Consider the following 11,888-nt stretch of genomic DNA (forward strand, 5'->3'; position numbering starts at 1 on the left):
TTAGGTACCTGGATCTGGAGGAAAAAAGAAGGGTGCAGAGTTCAAGGACTATATGCAAACACCTTCCCAGTCCAGTCCGCCTCCTCCTGCTGTTGGCTGTAGCCCTGGTTCTGGACCCGGACTCGGAACTGAATGTTTGATTGATCTTAAAATTACCTCATATTGGTATAATAACTTGTATGTAGGCTATGATTGGTTTGTCAAATAAAGGGAATTATTCGTTTAGTAATTTTTTTTTCTTGGGTGGACTCAATCCTATTTGAGTCCCTAGATTGGGCCTCAATCATCAAAACTTTGATTATAGCTTTAGGAGAGCATAATCAATCTTGGTATAGATAAAAGCAATGGATTAAAATTGATTTAATAAGTATTTGTGCCTATTATTATTTCTCTCAGACTCAATCCTTGCAGCCCATAGATGAGATGTTCTATAGGGTGTGTTAGGGTACTTTCCAAAGTATGGTAAAATGCTGCTGTAGCCTATTCATAACTACCTGGTTAGATTTATATCTGGTGTTGGCTAGCTAATGTTAACTGGTGGTGTTATTAGCAAGCTGGCTGGATTTGGACCTGATCCAGGGCTCTTGTTCTTGTGCTTTCCATTCATTTCAATATGAGAGGTGTGAACGGCCTATTGGTGGTATTTGGCTCAGCTGCACAGAGTCATGAGTTCATTTTCATTGATGAAGCTGGATTCAATCTATCTAAAACCAGGCGTCGGGGCCCAGATGTTACAGGACAAAGAGCTGTTGTAAATGTCCCTGGGCAGCGTGGGGGAAATATCACCCATTTAATTTGGGAAGTAAACATTATATTACATTACACTCACTTAGCTGACACTTTTATAAAAAAAAAATCATTTAACGTAGGAAAAGCCAATGTACTACTTGCCAGAACTCAGAAGTGCATCTCCTTTGTAAAACAAGTGACTAGTGCATAGTCTCGTGCTGAAGGCAAAGTGCAGAATAGCAAACTAAAAATATAATAGGCGCCTAAGAGGGAGGATCGTGGTACTACTGTATCTCTTGAAGAAGTGAGTTTTGAGCCTGCGGCAAAAGATGGGCAGCGACTCTGCTGTCCTGATGTCAGTGGGAAGTTCATTACATCACTGCAGGGCCAGGACAGTTAAGAGCCGTGACCGTGTCCATCGACCGCTGGAGCCTCGGAGTGAGAAGGCAACCACTCACCCCAAGGTAACACAGCATAGTGGTTGGGAGGGAGTGTAGGGTTTGACTATGGCCTGGAGGTAGGAGAGAGCTGTTTAATTCATTGCCCTATAGGATAGTCCCAGAGTCTGGATGCAAGCTGCTACAGGGAGCCAGTGTAGAGAACAGAGAAGGGAAGTTTGTGGGAGAACTTGGGTGGTTGAACACCAGGCGAGTAGCAGCTTTCTGGACAAGTTCCAGGGGTTTAATGGCCGAGGCAGGGCTGCCCCAGCAAGGAGGGAGTTGCACTAGTCCAAACGCGAGATGACAAGGGCCTAGATGAGCACCTCGGTACATGCATTTTCCCTTTACTTCTCCTTTAATATAGTGATAGTATACATCTTATAGTAGAAGAATGAGGAAAAAACTAAAAATTGATGAGTGGAAGAAAAAATGCTATTTTGTAGTGTCTCCACTTAAGTTTTTTTGTAAAGCCTAGTTTTTATTTTTATTTCAGTCAAAAAGTAAAAAAAATAATCGTTTTAAAACTAAAAGTTTATATATTCTCACACCTATTTTTTCGTTAGTTTTCATTAACTATAAGAACCTTGATCCAGGCCCTTCTCATCTCCCGCCTGGATTACTGCAACTCCCTCCTTGCTGGGGCCATGGCGTTAGCCATTAAACCCGTGGAATTTGTCCAGAAAGCTGCTCTGTGCCTGGACTTCAACCACCCCAAGTTTTTTCACACAACCTCCCTTCTCCGTTCTCTACACTGATTCCCTGTAGCAGCTTACATCCAGTTTAAAACTCTGGTACTAGCCTGCTGGGCAATGAAAGGAACAGCTCCCTCCTACCTCCAGGCCATGATCAAACCCTACACTCCCGCCTGACCACTACACTCTGCTACCTCGGGAGGACTGGTTGCCCCGTCACTGCGAGGCCCCTGTAGTCAAATGACGCGGTCACGGCTCTTCTCTGTCCAGGCCCCACAGTGGTGGAATAAACTACCCACTGACGTCAGGACAGTAGAGTCGCAGCCCATCTTTCGCTGCAGGCTCAAAACACACCTCTTCAAGAGGTACAGTACTACCAGGAGTATTACTGTACCAAGCACCTATTCTATTTTTAGTTTGCTAATCTTCACTTTGCCTTCAGCACTAGATTATGCTCTTAGTCACTTGTTTTTTCACCAAAGGTGATGCACTTGTGAGTTCTGGCAACTACTTTAAATGCACTTATTGTAAGTATCTTTGGATAAGTGTCAGCTAAATGACTGTAATATATTGTAATGTAGCAAGCTAGATAGATTTTAAGTGGATTAATTGGAAGGCTACAACATATTGACATCATGTTCATACAAATCAAAACATTCACTGATTTTGTGTTTTGTGGATGGGTGTATTGCTGTTTTGAAATAAATCATTTTCATCTGGATATCCAGGCAAGAGTGAGACATGGGAGGAGGGTTCGTTGGTTTATACATTGAAAGAGGAAGTGACAGTTTCAGGGGGAAGACAGGGAAGTGATGTCACACAGGGAGGGATTTGTAGTTCTGACAGACTGATCTATGAGAACGAACTACAAGGTTTAGAATTACAGTCCAGGGGGAAAACAGAACACTTTGTTGAGACTTGAAATTCATTCACAATTCCCCACTTTGTGGATTAAATATCCACAACTATAATAGAAATGAAAGAATCAACAATGTGAAATCAAATTATAAAATAGGCCTATCATAAAAATAATCCAACATCTTTGGCAAAAACCCTATTCTACACATATGGAAAGGAAGTAATCTATTTCTCCACTAGGTGGAGCATAATAAAGATTTAACAAACTCAAGTTATTTAACACACCAAGATCATTTTCTTCTCATATGCAATCACTTACCAAAACTCCTCACCTTAATTTGGCATAAGCAAGGTAAAAAGATACCATGATTATTAATCTAAGACATCATATATTCATGACTGAGTGGGAAAAACCCTATTTGTTTTAGAGGAAAAACCCTTAAATTCAAATTAGAACCAACAGATTATGTATCAAAATATTCCAAATAGTCAATGTCAATGGCACAGACATCATTAAGATCTTGAATTGAATTAATAGTAAATTTAACTTTTTCTATCATTATTTAGGCAGCATAGGCATATCTGGAACAGCATTTAAACATACACTTAAGAATATTAAAAAAATAATAACGATGAAGAACATGCATACAATTGAAAACACACATATTTGAGAATATCCAGGACTTGCAAAAGCATTCCATTTAGGAACATTATCTAAGATCTGAATACCTTTATCGTTTGCTTCATGGAACTCAATGTAGCATTGGGATCTGAACTAACCGAACAGCAGATATAGCCAGTATTATCTCTAAGGGAAGTCTATTTTGTAGCACAATCTTTTCCATGTAATTTACTTCTGTAGCTAAGGCTGAAATTACTTGGTATTGTGCGATCATGTGTCATGCGTTCATGAGAGAAATAATATACTGAAACTAAATAGAAAATTCGAGACAGCTATATGGTGTCTAGTTTGATTGCTGATGAATTCCCTGCATTTGAGTGTGATCAATCTTCTTAATCCTGGACATTACATGAGCAAGATAACATTCATATGACACTGTTGTAATTTAAAGTTGAATACGCTATTTCCCTATAGCTCAAAAATACGCCATTTGGAATGGCTCTCTGAACCTTAATTTCACATCTCATAAATCTGCTTAAACACTAATTTGTCCTATTCTATGTGTTGTATCTGAAAGTATTAATACATGCTGTGATATATTGAAGAGGTCACTTCAAATTGTTTAACTCTTTTCAAGTTCAGCCCTGTGGATGCAATTCTGTTAGGCTTCATTTTAATACTTGGTTGATGTAGTTAGGTGCATAGCAGTTAAACACAGTCCCCTGAGAATAGTCTGGAACAGCTTCTACAAAGATCAACTTTATAATTATGAATTTTCAATACTTCTATACCCACTCTAAACTAAACTCCAGTCACAGTTTCAACAGTATAACCTGGAAATCTCTGTTGCTTTCAAATCTTATATATGCAGAATGTAGTATTTTCCATTCATCTTCGTCTCAACAGTCAAGTGGAGTGCAACATTCAAATAGAACAAACGCTTGTCCATGTTGCCATAATGATTCAGAGATGGAGGTGACAGGCAAGGTCACTTCTTTCAATAGCTCCTCCTCAGAGGAAGCCACAGTGTGGTGGCCCATGATTGTGTTTTGCTGAAGTGGTGGTCAGAGTTGTCATCCTGACAGCAATGAGGAAAAGTAGTGCGTTATTCTTTGTCTGATTTCTCATCTGAGACCAGAGAGTGAGCTTTCGCCCTGGTGGTGACACAGGATATTGCATCCTGGTTGTTGGAATTCTCAGGCCGGGTGGCCTCGTCCTGGTTTGGAACCAGCCTGCAGTGGCTGGCGTGTACCCGCAAAGTCCTCTCTGCTACGTCTGAGTTAGCAGCAGGAACTGGTACGGGCCCAGCCAACGGGCACTCTGGTTTCAGGTCTCTGCTCACAACCCATTGGCCTGGTTGGAAATGATGCAGGTCGGCTCTCTCAGGTCGGCAGAGACCTGTGAATCCACAGATGAGACAGCATAGACAAAACAGGATATCACCGCAGCTTTTAGCAGCGGAGTTAGCAGCCATACTGGACACAGGATCAGAGGTTTCAATAGGAGCTTGGCCTTTGCCACCATCTTAAAATATTACACATTAAGTTTCTTCTTCAGCTCTGCATCTCGTTCTTTCAACTACTTTCTAATTTCCTTCAACTACAACCTCCTCACTACCTTCAATTCAACTTCTTCATTACCTTCTTCACTACTACTAGTCTGTTTCATTAGCAACAACCAGTTAACTTGATAACATCCTTTACTCCCCCTCTTTTTTGAAACATGATCTGGTCAGTGTGCTAATTTGAAAACATAATGAAAGCATGGAATATGCAGTATAGGTTATGCTAACTATGAAATGAGCATTCATTCAAAATCAGAGTGAGAGGAGAATATCTGAGAGGTTTGAGCGTGGCTTAATTGATCTCGTTCAAATATGTTGAGTCATGTCTCTCTGCCTTCTGGAGGAGGAAGCAGAGTTAAGAACAGTGCATCTTTGAAATGCACGGTCAACAGTTCATTCTTATTAAAGCAGCAGCCACGCTGTGTGTAGGTGCGATGTAAATTATGAATAGTCACAACATGCAGGACATGGATAAAATCGCTTGCGCAATGCTACTAGGTCTAAAACAGCGTCAGTGGTAGCAGCCACTGGTTTCAAGTAGGACCCAAGTCCTTTTAACAGAGTCAAGTCTTTTTAGTCAGAAATACTTAAACAGAGTGCATTAGTCATCGTTAAAACCAGTCGGGCTCGTCAGTCCATGTAATCTTGTCAAGTGGAGCTAGCTTTTGTCTAATGAGGGTTATGTCTGCTAAATCAGGGATAGACTCTGCAGTAGTCTATTTCCAAGCAGTGCCTTTGTTTATTTATCATTATTAATTGATCAAGGTAATTAACCTGCTCACGCACCAATTAGATTTAGTTCTTAGAAATTCTATGGCCATTTCCTAAAATAAAACAATACATCCGTCTCATCAAACCATGAGCCCTTGTTTCTAACAAGAAATTGTTATTCAAAATAATCATTTAAAAAGGGGAGCGCCAACACATTATGTAAAACAGCGCCCTCTAATGGTGAAAACAAAAAATTCCCTTAAATCAGGGTGAACAAATGGAAAAAATGCATTACTCAAACCAAAACAATAAATGAATAGCTTCATTATGGGGTTCTCAAACCATGAACAAATAATTTATCTAAACCGCTCTCAAAAGAACACTAGGGGTGTTATAAGTTGAGCTCAATTTCAATAACCACATTTCTGCGTTTGAGGACAGAGGGTTATGAGCACGCTTAGGACGTGATGGTTCCTTGGGTCTGACAACCACTTGGTTACTATTCTTAAATTTAGCCTAGATCATATCTATCTCTTACCCACAGTCAGTTGGGCAACGTGGGGGTGAGGCGGTTGACCAGCGTCCCCACGAACCAAGGTGTCAGCCCATATAAATGGGAATTCGGTTACCCCGGTTGTATCCAATTCTTGGGGCAGCCTCCATCTCTCGTCCCGTGCCTGTGTCTACTCTGTTAACAAACTTCAGAAATAATACGTGACACATTTGTTTTACCATGCAGCTATCTCTGTGGGCCGTCAGACGCACAGACAGAGCTGCATGGGCAGTTTACATACAATAAAAGACAGACAAAATAAAAGACATTTCAATTTCTCACCACTCTTGTGGGTAACACCAATTCTTAGAAATTATGCGCCGGAGGCACATAAACATAACAAAATAAATCATAGACCGCAGTTTTGATAAATTGGAGTGATGTCTTTTCTTTTTCTTTTTTTTCAAGAATATGTATCTGAGCATATTAAGTTAACATGACAATACAGTGAATTGAGCTTGAAGTTAGCAACATCTAACAACTTTAAGTGGCAGTCATTTCAAATTATTAAAATACTTGCGGTTCCAACCGGTTTGGCATTTATCCGGTAGTCCAGGAACGTCAATTCTCTGTAAAACTCAAAACCAATGAATGTGCATCTGAAATCAGTAAAACATGAAATCTTAAACAAAACAAAATTCTCAAAATTGGGTCGTCAGACAATATGTATCAGACTAAGATATTGGCAAATATGACTTTTTTCACTTTGGAGTATTAACAGAAGACTTTTAAAATTTAGCATATAGTCTACATGTCCTCTGTAAATGTCCTTTGCGGTTGCAAAAATAACAGCGCTGATCAGATTTGTAAACCCTGCTGTTTTGTTGTGAATATCTCTGATTATCTCTATAGCCTCCATCTTGTTTTTTCTCTCCCATCGGTAGTTGCTTAGTGCGAGCGGTATTGTTGAAATACCTACACTGTGCAGCTCGTCTCACAGAGTCCCTTCTTATCTCAGCTTCACATTGTTCACTTAGCAGACGGATTATTGGCAAGCATAGTTTACCAAACTCATTAGCCAGATGTTCAAAAGAATCAGCAGAACCTGTACGGTCAGCTTGTGAGTTATAAGCAGAAACAAAGGGATGGGGCAGAGACACTGAAGGGTCAAAATGGTGACATGGGGTCACAGAGAGACCAATTTGAGACACAGCAGGAGGGTTTGAAATAGGAGAAGCAATTTGCTGGTCAATGAAAGAGGAACCAGAGGGAGGTGTGGGGGCCGTTATTTCAGACATCCCTATTTGGGGTAAGGGTGTTATCTGAGAGGTATCAGGCGTAGAGATAACATTTGGTAGGGACGTTTGGACAGGAACGGACGTGGCCTGAACCAACAAAACTCTTGTTTGGATAGGTGTCATAAGGAGGGGGCCAGTATTGGGGGTTGGTTGAAATAGTTTACATCTGCTTAACAAGGGACATGGCCTGAAACAACAAAACTCTTGTTTGGATAAGAGGTCAGAACAGGAAGTCCCTGTCCCTTCACTATTCTCACACACACGCTTTGTTGTACAACAAGTAACTCCCATTTTAAAAGAAAATATTAGAACCAACAATGTAATTAAAAAGTTACAGAAAAAAAACTAAACACGTTCAGTCAACCAAATTACTGCTGTGCTGAGAGATACTTGTTTGTTTTTTTATCCTGTTATATATTTTTTTTTCCCAAGATGGCAGTCATCAGAAGCCAAATTGGTTGACCCTCGAGAAGAGAAGAGGGAACAGGAAGTCTCTCTTTTTTTTACACAAGCAGCAAAACAGGAAGTTAACCACGTGTGCACAGAGGATAGAACTAACTAACACGTGGGTAAATCAACATGTGGATGAACCAGCTAGCATTGAAACAATAGAACAGAGGAGAAAGCTAGTTTGTAGCTAGTTTGAGCAGAACAAAAACAGTAGCCTAGCTAGAATGCAGCTAGCACGAAAATCAATCACAAATGTACACAAACCAAAACCCAGCATAAAACCAAAAACACCCAACATAACCATGTGTTTAACAGTTAAACAGGACCTCAAATCCCAAAACAAAAACAGATCTACCTTGGCGTAGACCCAAACATACAATGGACCAAACATTTAAGAAGCCTCAGCTTCACATGAAACACAAAACGCAGCACAAACAGACATCCAAGTCTACAAACAAAACAATAAGGATTACGTCGTAGGTACGACTACCTAGCTAACCCCCCCGGGGATTCCAAATAACCTTTCGAAGTGAAACAGCCATCTTCGTGTCGTGCTCCTTCACAACACGAGATACAGAAATAAAAAGAAATAATGAGCCCAAGATAAAAGCTCTCTCGCGCCGCGGCAACCCCCCACAACGCGGAACCCGAAACAATCAAAAAAGTAGGCTTTCCGAAAGTGAAACGTTGCGTAGTACTAAACACACCCGTCCTCAAAAATGCACACTTACAAACCCAACCCTGGTATATTGGCCTTTAAGCGAGCATGCGGTTCAACAACCGACTTTCTACCCAGGACACGTGTGCGCAACACCGGCTCGAATAAACACTATTGTCTAAGTTTATCACACAGCTGAACAAACAAAAGACCACTCTTAACTAGGTTCAGTTAACAACGTACCAGACTCCAGCAAATTCCAGGCTGACTCGGGCCTCGGGGGAAAACCGCACCAACTAGATGCGTCCCCGAGATTGAATTCCCCCCGTCCTTTGAGAAAAGGACGACACGCGTCCGTGAATGCAGCCCAAAACATACCGAAGTCCAGCAGTCGTTCCCATTTAGAGCATTATCGTCGCCATATTGTGAATATTATTTTTATCCTTGTTTAGTTAGATTGTCAAAGAACACGCTGAGTGGTCGATCAAGCTGGTTTTAACAAAGTACAATAGTTTATTCTATGTTACGATTCTGCAGAAGCGGACCCTCGCACCGGAAGTGATTCCAGGCAAGAGTGAGACATGGGAGGAGGGTTCGTTGGTTTATACATTGAAAGAGGAAGTGACAGTTTCAGGGGGAAGACAGGGAAGTGATGTCACACAGGGAGGGATTTGTAGTTCTGACAGACTGATCTATGAGAACGAACTACAAGGTTTAGAATTACAGTCCAGGGGGAAAACAGAACACTTTGTTGAGACTTGAAATTCATTCACACCACCCGAAGACCTTCATCAACATGCAATGATAGCAGTTAACCACATAGTGGCGGTGTTGCACAGAGCTCAGCTAGGAGACCTCAAACTGCAAGCAGAGGATGCAGATTATCAGATTATAAACACTATGAAGAGTGAAGATGTTCTTCTGAAACTCACACAGACCTAGGCCTGGTCTCCTACTGGTACACTGGGCTCCTCCAGATACACTGGTCTCTACTGGTACACTGCACTCACAGAAATATTTAAGCCTAACTTTTAAGATTTATGTAATTTAATTGCATGACAAATTTCCATGAATTTGCTTTAGGTAGTTTTAACATAAATGTACCTAATAAACTTAACATGATGCATATTTGTCAGTGTAATAAAACCTATTTATTTGAAATGCATAATCACCAGGTTTATGTATTCAGTATAAATAAAGTCTATTTGCTTTAAATGCATAATAATCAGATTATGTATTCAAAATGCATAACGTATATTTGTTTGAAATGCATAATAATCAGGTTATCTATTCAAGATTAATAATATATTTGTTTGAAATACACAATAATGAGGCTCATGCAATAAACCTAATTAAATCAAAATGCATCACATTTATGTAATGTTTTGATTAACACCCAATGGATTTAACATTCTTTTCCATTCACTTCATATCTAACAATTTCAGTTACATCAGTAGAATTTCCCCCAGTCTCTCACATACGTTTCTGTTATCGTGAGGTGAACCATAACCCTTACTGTACATATTTTGTTGTGTTTTGAATCTGTGACTTCCTGTACACAGCAGCTCAATGTAAATCAGGCTTTATAAATATTTCCATACAGAAAATGTGCTTGTTATGGTCTGTGGGCACAGCTTCAATACTATGTAGCCAGGTGACCGTTAGGACGGCAGGCCAGTGAAGAACTGGTTACTCAGACAGGGACGCAAACCCCAACAAGATCCCCACTATGATGTCATCGGCCATGGAGAGGAAGCCATGAGGATGGAGGAGCATGTCTGTGAGACAGAGAGAGAGAGAGAGAGAGGGAGAGAGACAGAGAGAGAGTTGTTACAGACGTGCTAGGGACATACTAGACGTTTCAATCACACACACAGACACAAACAAACACACACACACACAAACAAACACACATACACACACATGCACATCATTGATTGATTGATAATTTGAAACTGAACAATAAAACTGACTGACTGACTGACTGGTTGACTGGTTGACTGGTTGACTGACTGACTGGTTGACTGACTGACTGACTGACTGACTGACTGACTGGTTGACTGACTGACTGACTGGTTGACTGACTGACTGACTGACTGACTGACTGACTGACTGGTTGACTGACTGGTTGACTGACTGACTGACTGACTGACTGACTGACTGACTGACTGGTTGACTGACTGGTTGACTGGTTGACTGGTTGACTGACTGACTGACTGACTGACTGACTGACTGACTGACTGACTGACTGACTGGTTGACTGACTGACTGACTGACTGACTGGTTGACTGACTGACTGACTGACTGACTGGTTGACTGACTGACTGGTTGACTGACTGACTGACTGACTGACTGACTGACTGACTGGCTGACTGACTGACTGACTGACTGGTTGACTGACTGACTGACTGACTGACTGACTGACTGACTGACTGACTGGTTAACTGACTGGTTGACTGACGGACGGACGGACGGACGGACGGACGGACGGACGGACTGACTGACTGACTGACTGACTGACTGACTGACTGGTTGACTGACTGACTGACTGACTGGTTGACTGACTGGTTGACTGACTGGTTGACTGGTTGACTGACTGGTTGACTGACTGACTGACTGACTGACTGGTTGACTGACTGGTTGACTGACTGGTTGACTGGTTGATTGGTTGACTGACTGGTTGACTGACTGACTGACTGACTGACTGGTTGACTGGTTGACTGACTGACTGACTGACTGACTGACTGACTGACTGACTGGTTGACTGACTGACTGAGACTGACTGACTGACTGACTGACTGACTGACTGACTGGCTGACTGGCTGACTGGCTGGTTGACTGACTGGCTGGCTGACTGACTGACTGACTGACTGACTGGCTGGTTGACTGACTGGCTGGCTGACTGACTGGCTGGCTGAGAGACATGCTCTGCCTGTGTTGTCAGCTCAGAGCGGGGAAGCTGAGGGCTCTCTCTAACCACAACAGTTGGGTGGTGGTGGTGGTGTTGTTGTTGTTGTTGTGAGTGCTGAGTTAGAGAGGGGCGGGGACTTATGGTGCAGGACTGCAGCAAAGCCAAGCGCCATCTAGTGGTGAGTCAGAGGTGGCGTGTCCTAGCAGCTGGCTCTGCAATTTGATTGATCAAATGAATGTATTAGTCAATTTAAGAACACACACGGCCTACAGCCAAAACACGCAGTTGGCACTAAGTATATCTAACGTTCTCCTGACCTTCACTGGGGGAATGGAGACTAGTCGCTCTCAGAAGAAGAAACTCCTGGTAACACTTTCACTGTGCTGGTCCAATCAAAACCATGTGAGTGGCTCAGTTCCAAGCAGAATTGTTCTGCCACAGATTTTCAAGCGGACCTCTGA

Source organism: Borostomias antarcticus (assembly GCF_949987555.1).
Source record: "Borostomias antarcticus genome assembly, contig: scaffold_83, whole genome shotgun sequence".
Classification (NCBI taxonomy): Eukaryota; Metazoa; Chordata; class Actinopteri; order Stomiiformes; family Stomiidae; genus Borostomias; species Borostomias antarcticus.